We start from the raw sequence: 14,420 nt of genomic DNA on the forward strand, positions 1-14,420 counted from the left end.
CACGGAACTCGGGAGTGCCTCACACCTTCTCCTGGGTTAATAGAATTCCTTACCCGGTCTTTTGTGTTCGCAGACCACAAAAATAAAGTCAAATTTTCTCGATTTGGGATTTAAAATAAACCGGTGACTTGGGACACCATAAATTATTCCAAGTGGCGAATCTGACTGAAATAAATAATCCCATTTTGAATAATGTCACTTTAATTGGAAAAACTCCCTACCCCTACCCCTACCCCCTCGGAAAAAAGGAGGTGTGACAGCTCTGTTGACTCTGCTGGGGACAAATAATCTCATTTCGAATAATGTCACTTTAATTGAAAAAACTCCCTACCCCTACCCCCTCGGAAAAAAGGAGGTGTGACAGCTCTGGCGACTCTGCTGGGGAAAAATAATCTCATTTCGAATAATGTCACTTTAATTGAAAAAAGATTCTAGGTTCTTATCCCCCAGCGGAGTCGTCAGAGCCATAAACAAATTGAGTGAAAAAATAAACCAAAAAAATAAATTGAGTAAAAAAGAAAGAAAAGTGTGACAAAAAAAAAAGAAAAAAAAAAGAAATCAAGATATGAAAAATTCAAAAAAAAATCAAAAGAAAAGAGAGTCTCCCGAGATGGAATCAGTTCACCCTTGTTGGTGTATCATTCTCATGCTTATTCTAAAAGCTAGTCAGGCTAGGTCTACTACAGCCATTAGCCCCGAACAGGCCAAACCCTGAATTCCTCTTGTACTGAGCTGATGCTAGATGTAAATATCACTCCGGAGCAGTGGGATATGATACTGAAGATTGTTGAACTCTCAAAAGAGCAGTGGAATAAAAGGACCCTAATATGATGAACAATCCTCTGTCTACTCACACCAATGTGCCATTAGTCGGAATGATTTGTGAAGATGAAGAATTTAATCCGACACGGAAGGTCATTGCATCCATTGCCGAGATAGAAGAAAAGCTAAAAAACGGTCGCCAAGCCTGAAAGTTCCCCATCAGACAGGAGTCTCGGTAGCCAGTCTTGCTATCCTTTCTGCGTCCGGATTATCTCAGGGTGTGATCCGGATGTTTTACTTTATTGTCTTACTTTTCAATGTAAACCCTTATATCTTCAAATTTTAAAAAAAAAAAAAAAAATCAAATGAAATTAATATTTCATTGTCTAGGAATGTCTATTTTTTTTATTTTTTTTATTTTTAATCTTGTCACTTTTCTTATTCTCTTTTCAGTTTTGATTCATGCAGATTTTAATAATATGACATGCTTGCGGACTTCATGACTAGATCCTAAAACTCTGTCAGACTTCGAAATAATGAATCAAGAAGCAGAATGCAATGAAAATGAGGTTAAGGAAATAAAACAAAAAATCGGAACAGCATGAGAATAAGCCTATGCCAAGCCCGATTGAAACCTGCAGAAGTTGAAATTCCCTCTCTCCGGGTCATTGTCGAAGCCGAGATTGAGGATAATGATTGGGTCACGAACCGATTGGAACAATTGATAAAAAATGATTGGCCACAATTTGCCACAGGCAGTTGTACCAACAAAGAATAGCCCGTGTCTATAACAAGAAAGTGAGGCCCATGAAATTTGAAATAGAACAACTTATTGTGAGACGTATCCTCCCACCTCATGAAGAAGCTAATGAAAAATTGGCTCCAAATTGGAAAGGTCCATACATTGTAACGAGAGTACTGCAAAAGAGAGTGTTGTACCTAGGAAGCAACAAAGGAAATATCCCTGAAACAACTGTCAACGCAGATGTAGTCAAAAGGTATTATGCTTGACCCTCTATGCGACATTAATGTTCTCTGATTGGGATGAAGAAGGCTTTCATTATCGCTATCCAAACATCATTAACCCTTTTGCTAACCATTTTGAGTCAGTTACCTTTCTTTGATTACCCTCTTTGGAACCTGAAGATGTTATTAATAAAAAAAAGAAACAAGAAAGAAAAAAGAGAAGAAAAACAAAACAAAGAAAAAAAAGAGAAAGAAAAAGAAAAAGAAAAAGAAAACAAAACAAAAATTCAAATAAGTTCATGTTCCTTGAACTACGTTCGACTTGATTCCGAAAGGATACATAGGCAGTCTCTCTCTGAAGTTCAGTTACACCAAAATAAAAACCCAAATTCTCCCAAAAGTAAAACTGGGGCAGATGTTATAATGGTTTGGCGATGGTTTTGTCTGAAAGGTTCTAAAGTTGTAATTCAATCCAAATCCTTTTTACCCAAATCCTTTCAAGTCCTTCCGATCAATCGGCGAGAATATTCAAGAATTGGAGGATACAACCGCTTGGAGCTGTTACAATAAAAATGAGATAAATAAAATGAGAGAGTCTTATTGGTGAAAACCCTCACGGGCACCGTAAGGCGACGATAAACAAAGAAATTAAAAATAAGAGAGTCTTGTTAGTGAAAACTCGCAAAGAGCACTATAAGGTGATGGTGAGAAGAGAAATGAGAGAGGTTAGCTAGCGGAAACCCGCAAAGGGATCCACTGATCGAAAAAGAGGATCCTTATATTCACTGGCATCGACACAGTCCTGGGCAAGGTTTTCGATTTCGAGGCAAAAGTTGTGATTAATTTCTGAGAGTCGGACGGTTTACACAGATCTGGCATCCAGTCCAAAAGGCATGTCATGTTCATTGAAGTCCGCATGTACTCCAGATAAGTCCTTCTTCCCTTTCCCCGAAAGAGATACCTCTTGTCTAAATTCATCTATCCATTCCATTGTTTGTTTTTCTTTGAATCCCTTTCGGTCTAACTCTGTTCAAAATCTAAGGCAAAGAAGGGATGGCAAGACTGATTTATAGGGCCTTCGTTTGATACAAGCTAATATATGCAAAAGGCACCCAACCTCGGCAAGGGCATCAAGTTGACCCCGACTGGCCATAGTAGCTGATACTTCAAAATCAAAAAGCTCTCAAAAGAAGAAAATCAAATTAAAGTGCCTATGAGGGCGAAATGAAAGTGTAGTCCCACGTGGCTAACCATCATGGAAAAGTGTGAAAAAGCCAAAGGTTCCCCAACGCTCTGAAATTGAAAGCTTTGGAAGAAAGAATGTCAAATGCCCACAAAGGCAAAACAAAGATTGAAAAGGTTATGTCCCACCGTGATGATGTTTTTAGACATAGGGTCTCCATTCCCTAGTCTGTTTTTCCAACATAGGGTCTCCACTCCCTAGTTGATATTTTTAGACATAGGGTCTCCACTCCCTAGTCGCTTTTCCAACATAGGGTCTCCACTCCCTAGTTGATTTTATTTTAGACATAGGGTCTCCACTCCCTAGTCGCCTTTCTAACATAGGGTCTCCACTCCCTAGTTGATATTTTTAGACATAGGGTCTCCATTCCCTAGTCGCTTTTCCAACATAGGGTCTCCACTCCCTAGTTGATGATTTTTAGACATAGGGTCTCCACTCCCTAGTCGCTTTTCCAACATAGGGTCTCCACTCCCTAGTTGATTTTATTTTAGACATAGGGTCTCCACTCCCTAGTCGCTTTTCCAACATAGGGTCTCCACTCCCTAGTCGCCTTTTCCAACATAGGGTCTCCACTCTATAGTTGATTTTATTTTAGACATAGGGTCTCCACTCCCTAGTTGATGATTTTCCAACATAAGGTCTCCACTCCCTAGTTGATGTTTTTAGACATAGGGTCTCCACTCCCTAGTCTTTTTTCCAACATAGGGTCTCCACTCCCTAGTTGATAATTTTCCAACATAGGGTCTCCACTCCCTAGTTGATGATTTTTATACATAGGGTCTCCACTCCCCAGCCTCTTTTCCAACATAGGGTCTACACTCCCTAGTTGATGTTTTTAGACATAGGGTCTCCATTCCCTAGTATATTTTTCCAACATAGGGTCTCTACTCCCTAGTTGATGTTTTTAGACATAAGGTCTCCACTCCATAGTTGATTTTATTTTAGATATAGGGTCTCCACTCCCTAGTTAATGATTTTCCAACATAGGGTCTCCACTCCCTAGTTGATGTTTTTAGACATAGGGTCTCCACTCCCTAGTCTTTTTCCAACATAGGGTCTCCACTCCCTAGTTGATAATTTTTCAACATACGGTCTCCACACCCTAGTTGATGATTTTTAGACATAGGGTCTCCACTCCCTAGTCTCTTTTCCAACATAGGGTCTCCACTCCCTAGTTGATGTTTTTAGACATAGGGTCTCCATTCCCTAGTATGTTTTTCCAACATAGGGTCTCCACTCCCTAGTTGATATTTTTAGACATAAGGTCTCCACTCCCTAGTTGATTTGATCTTAAATGTAGGGTACACCACTTTCTGATATCTTTGCCAATATATGGTATCCCATTCCTTGGCCATATTTTCCCAACATAAGGTACACCAATTCTTAGTTGAGACATCCTTTTGACAATAAAAGAACACCATCAAAAAAAAAACATGAATTTTTTAGGGTACACCATTCCCGACCTTTTATTACTTTCAATAAAGTAGTTTAGAATTTTGTTACAATAACTCATAAAATTTTTCTAGTGCAAACTGGGGCAGAAAAATTTCGTTTGATTGTTTGTTTTGGTGTTTGAGTAGGTTTTAACTCGAGGCACAGTGTTCGAGATGACCAAAAGAAGAAGTCTCAATTCAGAATAAAAGAAAATAAAAAAAAATAAGTGAATCCAAAATGCAAAAGCAATTGAAAAGATGTAGAATGCTCAAGACATGACTGAAGCCGCAAGCATTGGAGTACCGTTTTGATCCGAAGAAGATATAGAACAATGAACTAGAACCTACAGCTAGCGAGCATCAAGGTTTAGATCAGAGTCTGCATGAAAAACCAGTCAAGACTCAAGATCAAGTTTCTGAAGACTCATAGATAGGAATCTTGTAACTCATAACTGATATGCTTGTTTAGTTTCTTTTTTTATTTTGATATAATAGCAGGACCGTGGACCGGAGCCTTGACGGAACCTCACTTGACTCCTCAACTCATCATTCCACCATTCTCCTTGAACTACACGCGACCTGATTCCCCTATAACCCAAGATACGTAGGCTGTCCAAAACCAGGACTCGGTTGCACCTTATATTTTATTTCTTTTCCTTTTGAATAATGGTTTGGTCAAAAATTAGTCACATGGCTCACCTAGTCGTTGCCTAAAAACTATTCATGTTTTCAAGCAAAGAGGGGCAACTGTGAGCACCTAATTTTTGACTATATTTGAATTTTTATCACCTTCAACTATGTAAATATTTTCAGAAATTTAATATATATTTTTTTAGCTTTGTTACAATTTTATATTAGTATTACTATTAATATTACTATTAGTATTATTTTTATTTTTATTTTTAAACAAAATGAATTAAAAATCGAAAATAAATAAATAAATATTTTTTAAAACAAAAAAAAATTCGGATGGGAATTAAAAAATAGGAAAAGTAGAAATATAAAATTAAAAAGTAAAGTACAAGTAGGTAGAAATTATTTAATAAAAAAAGTAAAATAAAGTAGAAAATTAAAAAAATAAAAGTAAAAGAATGCGAAAATTTAAAAAAATAAAAAGTAAAAGAAAGTTGGAATTAAAAAATAAAAGTAAGTGTAGCTGAAATTTTTTTAAAAAAAAGTAAAATAAGTGGGAAATAAAAAAAAGAAAAGTAAAATAAGTGGAAAATAAACAAAGAAAAGTATAAAAGTGGGAATTTAAATATAATAAAGTAAAAAAATAAGAAATTAAAAAATAAAAGTAAAGGAAAGTGTGGAATTATTTTTTTAAAAAAATAAAAAAAATGGGAAGTGAAAATTCTTTTTAATTAAAAATAAAAAATAAAATAACAAAATTAAAAAAAAAATCTGAAAATTCCGATTTTTTTTCCTCTATAAATAGAAGAGAAATGTAAGGGGGAAAAAAGAGGGAGAGGAGAAAAAAAAAAGGGAGGAGGGAATTGAGAGAAATTTATTTTCTTCTTTTAGGATAAGAAAATTTCTACTTGTGTCATTCTTTCTTCGTCTTTTTTTCGAAAATCCAGCCTAAAATTCCAGCAAAAAATCAACACCTAACACCTCATCTTCCTCCATGAACCACCAGCTGAAACTTACCCAAACACTAAAACAAAAGAGTTTCAGTCGAGGTTAGAAGCTCCGTCGAGGTTCTCGATACCGTTTCCGGTTGTGGTTAGTTCGTACAAAAGTCCATCAGAGCTTTGTTCATATTGTACCGAAGAATATTTAGCTATTGAAAGGTCCATTTCTTATTCTCCAGTTTTCGGATTCCAATTCATATTATGTTTGCTATAAGTTTGAATATTTTTTTCTGTTTTGCTTAAAGATTGATTCGCGATTGGTTTACTGTTTCACTTGTTATTTTTTAAGGATATTTTAGTCTAATTGCTTACTGTTTTTAGTTTTAGTTAATTAGTATACCTTGAAGTCCTTGGTTAATTCTTTTGGTGTTAAGACGTGAGTTTAGCTTCACCGGTGTCGTTATTTTGGAATGATTATTAGTGTTAAGAATATGAGCTCAAAGCTTAATTGGTAAATGAATTATTTCCTAATTGGGCCATACACTAATATCTTGAAAGATGAGTTGGACATTCACATGAAATGATTGGGCTTTAGGAATTACTTTTTAATGATAAGAACGATTGGATTAATTAATATATTACTATCACTTGGGGCATATTCTATAGATTATAAGATGAATTGAAAGAGCCTTTTGGTCATCAAGTACTAAATGATCCATTAGCAATTAAGACATGTCATCCACAAATAAATTCCATAATAGCCTTCACAATAATCTCAAATTAGTTTAGGAAGATAGACTCATAAACATTCGCAGCTTGCTTTAGGCGTAATTAATAAATCATCGTGACTATGGTACGGTTCCCGTGACATAGTCACGATATGTAAACTCCAACTCAAGTGCGCGTTTCACGCGACTTGACTTCAACTTCGAATAATAATAAAAATAAGCATGTTGTAAATCGCGGGTGCGTTTCACGTGACGCAATATGTATAAAAACAAATGAGTGTGCGACATCACGACTTGCTCAAATAAGTTTCATAAATAATTAAAAGCGGTTAAAAGTTAAAAATGCACAATAGGTTATAAGCATGTATTAAATCAGATAATTAGGCCAATCATTAATAGTTGAGCGACCGCGCTAAAACCACGGAACTCGGGAGTGCCTCACACCTTCTCCTGGGTTAATAGAATTCCTTACCCGATCTTCTGTGTTCGTAGACCACAAAAATAAAGTCAAATTTCCTCGATTTGGGATTTAAAATAAACCGATGACTTGGGACACCATAAATTATTCCAAGTGGAGACTCTGACTGAAACAAATAATCCCATTTCGAATAATGTCACTTTAATTGGAAAAACTCCCTACCCCTACCCTCGGGAAAAAGGAGGTGTGACAATACCTTGTAAATACAAGTTAATAATCCTAGAAAAAGCTGTTAAAAACAGGTCAGACTATCACAGATCGTGATAAACAAGCAAGTAATTATTTTTCTAATAAAGTTTTGTGTTAATTTTTTGAGGAATTCATTTTCATTTTCGTTTTAGATTGATAGTAATACTCAAACATGATTTTAGCTCTGGACTCCTCCTTGTATAAGGCCAAGAGAATTTGCAGTGTTGTTCTAAGAATTCTGGCTATCTTTGCGACGGTTTCAGCATATTTTCTGTATCATTTGAAGCCAAATATAGTCACACCCCAGCCTTCAAGTAAGCATTCTTTAAATTCTAGGTTATTAATTTACGGATTTAACTTATATGGCTGATAATGTAAAGAATTTTTTATAATATCATCATACTTTAATCTATTGTAGAAGATTATTAGTGTTATTTTCTAGGTTAATGATATCACTTATTATGGGTTGTTACTTATCGTTACCTATAATTTTTAAATGACCATAAATAGCGTAAAAGAAACTTATATATTCTCTGTTTTGTTTTTCTCCCTTACGTAAAAGAAACTTATTTTTCATCGCAAACATTATTGGAAGTGTCTATAGTATCCTTGTTCTTTTCCTACCTCGGAAGACTTCGCTGTCACGATTAGTCCTAATCTCTGATTTGGTAAGTAATATGTCACGACCCAAAATCTCACATGTTGTGATAGTGCCTATTTCAATACTAGGCAAGCCGACAATCTCAATAAACCACCATATCTTCTAAATTTAAAAATATAATATTTAAATTCAGCGAAAGAAATCTCACAAATACAGATATAGACACTCCCAAAACCCGGTGTCAATGAGTACATGAGTATCTAATATGAATACAAAATCTGACTGATAAAACATTGTCTGAAAGTATAGAATAGTACAATAACTGAAGGAAAGAGGATCAAGGTCAGCGGACGCCAGGCAGCTACCTTGATAGTCTCCAACTGATAGCACTCTGAGATCTAACAGTCGCCGTGTCCGAAAGCACCTGGATCTGCACACGAGGTGCAGAGTGTAGTATGAGTACAACCAACTCAATAAGTAACAAAACTAACCTCTGGGCTGAAAGTAGTGACGAGCTCCGCAAGTACAATCCAGTATATATAAATAATGGTACAGAAATGTAGGCATGCTTTCAAGTTCAACAGTTAAACTCAGTACAAGCAAAATAGATCAATACTGCATGATATGAGGAATATGACATCTCAGTGAAAAGACCTCATGTACTACTGGTCACTAATCATTCGGTCACTCGGTACTATTTATGGCCAATCCTGCCCAGGGATATTCCATCCAGTATATATATACAGATCGACTAACAGTATATATATATACACACATTGACTGGCAGTCAGTCACTCAATACCGTATAAGGCCAATCCATCCCTGGGGTAATTTATCCCCAAATGTAAATGATACGGACAAGACAAGATCCATGTCCAGGGAAATTCATCACAATATGAATAAGTAAGGCAAGTCCATGCCCTGGGAAGTCCATCCCGAATATATATAATCATCTACGCTCACTGGGGGTGTGTACAGACTCCGGAGGGGCTCCTTCAGCCCAAGCGTGATATAAAGCCTATATGGCCTACTGCAGGCGGGCAGTCCCGATCCGTATAATAACAAAGCCTATAAGGCCTGCTGCAGGCGGGCAGCCCCGATCCATAGAATAATAATAATATATATATATATATATATAAAGCCAATATGGCCTGCTGCAGGCGGGCAACCCCGATCCCATAAATATTCTCACAATGGATGAACATGACTGAGTATGAAATATATATTTTAAAACAATAAAATTCAACAACAACACGACCCTGTGGGTCCCAAAATATCGAAACATAGCCCGATCATGATCTTTAATAGGAGTCTAAGCATAATTTCCTATCACGTGGAGAATATTTGGATAATAACCTGGTTCTTTCATTTTTACAACTTCATAGAATTTATTCAAGTCATAATTTCAATGGTGCACGTCCACATGCTCGTCAACTATCGTGTGCGTCACCTCCAAATAATTTATATAATACCAAACTCGGGAATTCATACCCTCATAACTAAATTTAGAAGTGTTACTTACCTCAAGCCGTGTAATTCTTTAATCCGCTATACCTTTGCCTCGCGAATCAGTCTCCAAATGACTCGAATCTAGTCATAATTAATTCTATTCAGTCAATGCAAATTATAGGAATTAATTCCATATGAAAATACTAAATTTTCAACAAAATCCGAAATAGCACCAAAAAATCGCCCGTAGGGGCCACATCTCGGAACCCGACAAAAATTACAATATATGAACGCCCATCCAACCACGAGTCCAACCATATAAATTTCACCAAATTCCGAAATCAACTCGACTCTCAAATTTTCAATTAAAGTCTTTGAAGATTTCTACCATTTTCAACCCAATCTTTACCCATTTGAACTCAATAATCTTTCCACAAACCTTATTTGTACGTGTATGTATAAATAATACTCTTACACCTACGAATCATACTCCCAATCACCCATCTTTACCCAAACTCGAAATTGAAGACTAAGGTTAGAAACTCTTACCTCTTTGAAGCCCTAGCAAGATCCTTGTGAAATTTTTAAACCTTTAACAAAAATTGATGGGCAAATGGCTAGGTCTTCACTTTCTCTAAGATGCTCTCACCTCTCTCTAAAATATCATATGAAACCCTTCAAATGACCCCTAATAGTGTTTTATAAGAATGGGATCGGTTTTATAAAACCAAAAAAATAAAACTCCGAAACTCCTGCGGTCCGCATAATGGGTCGCAAAAAGGCCCTCCGGAACTAGGCAACATTGTTTCAGTCTGCGGCCGTTATGCGGTCCGCAGACCTGTTCTGCGTTCGCATAATGCACCGCAGAATTGGTTTGTGGTCGCATAATTCGTCGTAGACCTTCCTCTCATCTTGCCCCACTTCTGATTCACTATGTATCCATTATGCGGTCCTCAGAGTGTAATGCTCCTGTGGCCCTCACAATGGGTCGCAAAAAGGCCCTCCGAAACTGGGCAACACCGTTTTAGTCTGCGGCCGTTATGCGGTCCGCAGACCTATTCTGCTCGCATAATGCACCGCAGAACTGGTCTGCTATCGCATAATTCGCCGCAGACCTTCCTCTCATCTTGTCCCACTTTTGATTCACTATGCGATCATTATGTGATCCGCAAAGTGATTCTGCGACCGTATAGTGGGCCGCAGAAATGACCTTTTTCGGGCATAAATTTTTCTTTTCTCATCGACGCATTGTTCAACCCAAAAGGTCCGAGCCGCGGCGAGCAATTTTTACAATTCTCAAACACGTAAGCCTAGTTCAGCACCACGAAACCTTAATTTCCTTAGCTAAAGTTTTTCGGGGTCGTTACACATAAGTCAACATCCGATCACCCTTTTCAACTTATTTCTAAACCTTGGAACTAAGTGTTTCAAATCATTCTAAAACCTCACCGGACCCGAACCAATTACTCTGACAAATCAAATAACAACCGAAAAGCACAATTTGATCAGTAAATGGGGAGATGGAGTTGTAATATTCAAAACGATCGGCCGGATCATTACATAATAGCTTCTAATTAACTAGATTGCATTTTTATTAGATTTCTTGGCCTTAAGAACATGGATGTTCTAGGATATCTTGCTATTATATGCACTCTTAGTTATAATAAACTGCATCTGACTTTGAACTCATTAATTTTAAATCCTGGATCTACTTCTGCTAAAAAATATACGTCTTTCGTTCAATTTTATGTTTCATGTTTTCTTTTTAGTGTGTCTCAGAAAGAATGTCATATTTTCTTATTTAGAAATAATTTAACTTTAATTAAACTTTCTACTTTATCTTTAATGAGATGATTTATAAAAGGCAGTCCGGTGTACAAGGCATCTCGCGTTTACACATGGTCCGCAAAAGGGCTACACTCCAAAGGGTGTGATGTAGACAACCTACCCAGATTCAAATATTTCTGACTGTTTCCAAGGCTCGAAGTCGTGATCTATAAGTCACATGAAGATGATTTATAGCCACACAAATTTTCAGTGGCGTAGTAAGCATAAAACCAACGGAAGGAGAGAGTCGAGAGAATTTGTAGTTTGTAGAGAGTTTTTGTTGAAAAAATATATGTAGAGCTTGACTTTTAAATTATAAAATTTATTTAAGGAATAACTTTTAATTAAAAAATTACTTTTAAGATTAGTTGTTTATTTTTACACAAATTTTACTTTTTAACAATTATTTTATTAGGAAATTTTTTAGATTGAAAAAGAATCAAATAAACCATACTCCGTTTAGTTTTGTCAAACAAATTTTTGCAGTAATGAAATAACGCAGATAACAATTGCGTTATTTAAATCTTAAGAAATAATTAGGGACTATCTATTTATCTAGAGACATTTTTGACAACATGTTTTAGAAAATAAATGATAAGTTGTCCGGAAGCATTTTTTTTTCTTGGTTTACTCACACCGTTATCATAACTAAGTTATCTCGTTCTTTTTTATGATCTTCTGTTCAACTAAAGCTTCTTTTTTTATACATATATCAAGACCTCTTCACTTAAATTTCCCCTGTACAAATGGATATTTTTTTACCAACACTTCACCGATTTGTTAAATACAGGAAGATAAATTTTTCCTTAAGTCCTATTTTTGGAAGGCATGAACTTTAATTCTGTTTCAATAGTCCTACATAGATTTTAATACATCTCTTTTACTGTATTTATCTAATATTCAAGTTTTTATTGAAGAAAACATCAATCATGGGTTTATTTTTCCTTTTAAAAGTTTATGTAATTAAGTCGTAAGACTGCTATACTTTCTTTTGCCAAAATAATGAAATATCGGATTGTTACTAGATATGGGAGAATGAATATTGGCCTAGATATGTTTCCTCGACAATTCATGAAATTCGAGTGTACCGTTTGATTATTGATCTTATAGCATATGGATGTAAGTTATAACTGTTGGGCCCTTGGCATATGTTGTTCAATCATGGATTATGTCTCAAAAATTAGCATGTACAACTTCATAATTGTTTGAACCTCATGCACATATACATTTGAGGGATTTCTTAAAAAGTTTGTACTCATTGATATAAAATACACGTGCAACGCACATGATCAGAAACTAGTATAATATATAATCATATAAAGTAATATTTAATTTATATACGTAATATAATTTTTCGAGGAAGGGTGTCCGCTTGACCACCATTGGCATAGGGTGGCTTGCAAATTCCTATGGCTTATTTTAGACATAAGTTTCAAAAGTTTTTCTTTTTTTCTTAAATTTCATGCTGAGTCAAATACCTACATAAAAATTGGAACAAAGGAAGTATAATATTATGGATTTACACCACCAAAAAGTATATGCTTGACTTTTCGACAATTTAGACATCTTTTTCCATATTCTATATATATATATATATATATATATATATATATATATATAAAACTCTTGTATGACTCTCTTTCCTTTTGGCCGGTTCGTGATGCTATAATTTTATAGAGTAAAATATGTTATGCTACGTGGCCGTCTAAAAAAAGGACACGTGGAACCTAAGACGGGGGATAACTAAAACCGAAGGCAATTGTCTCGTCTATCACCGAAAAGAATAACGCTCATAAAGATGCAATAAATACCCTCCGCTCGGTAGCATTTAATACTGAAAACAAATAAGTATAACACAAAAATCTTATTTCGATTCTTCAAAGATTTGATTAAAGTGACAAACAATCAACTTAATTCATTTACGCTAAACTCAGATAATTTTATTGTTTGGCCTAGTTTAACATATTTTACCGATTTAATTTTGAGGTTCTAACAGTCATTGTTATTAAATGATTCACGAGTTGCTCATCTCATAATGAGTCTATTTGGTTCCTATTGATATCCATTCATACACACTTCTATCTCAAATTGAGTTCTTTTTCAAATACACTCAAAGGTTCATTAATGACTTCCTTCTCATCGCCGCTATCTCTATTTTTTTATTTCTATTAATTGTATCATCATATCATGTTGTTGTTGTTGTTATTGATATTGTTGTTATTATTATTATTATTGTTATTTGAGTATATGTTCACAACAATAGCATCTAAAAGTTAGAAATATTAACACATCCTAGATTGAAAGGCAAGAAAAACAAAAGACACAAGTAAACCTAAGTATATTGATGAAGGCACTAATTAGGACTTGATCTACTTTACAAAAAACACAACCAAAATATTGAATATGCAAAGGACACGAAACAAAAGTTTTTTACTTGCATATTGCAAAACTCACACCAGAAAATTATACACATAAAAAGTAATGCAATAGATCTATAAATTAAAATTAAAATCAATTCAATCATCAAGGGATGCAAAACAACCAATTCATGTTCATGCAGCTCTTTCAATAAATTCAAAGTGAAGATTTTATTTAGTCAACTTTTAATGAGACCCACGATGGTGCTAGATTTTAGAGTACGTGTGTTGCACGTGAATATTGCGTTAATAATAATAATAAAATTATTAAAAACTTATATTCTTCGCTATATAAATACTATTTATAGAATTAAAGCACTAAATGAGGTAGAATTTAATCAAAAAAGCAAAGGCAAAGTAAAATTATGAGCTAAATATTAAATGTTATGCCAGAACAAATTGATCCTCATTTAAACTAAAACTGGAATTTAAAAAAAAAAACAGTTGGAGCTTCCTAAATTTCATTTCACCTATAGACACCGTTGAGCTTTTATAATTCAAATACTCTCATACTATAAGAATTGTCTGATAATTGACAAAAATATACTAACATATTAATCAAGGTGCTTGGTCCTGTCATTACCCTTGAAAAGTAAAAAATAAAAAATTTCAACTCAAATTTAATCAACTGTACTCCTTAATCAACAAAAAAAAAAAAAAGAAATAAGACTCAATTTAATCCATACTCATCATACATATTGGCAGTACAATGCAATAAAAATTTCCAACTCAAATTTATTAGAAAAAATCTTG

The sequence above is a fragment of the Nicotiana tabacum genome, chromosome 12 (assembly GCF_000715075.1).
Source record: "Nicotiana tabacum cultivar K326 chromosome 12, ASM71507v2, whole genome shotgun sequence".
Taxonomy (NCBI): domain Eukaryota; kingdom Viridiplantae; phylum Streptophyta; class Magnoliopsida; order Solanales; family Solanaceae; genus Nicotiana; species Nicotiana tabacum.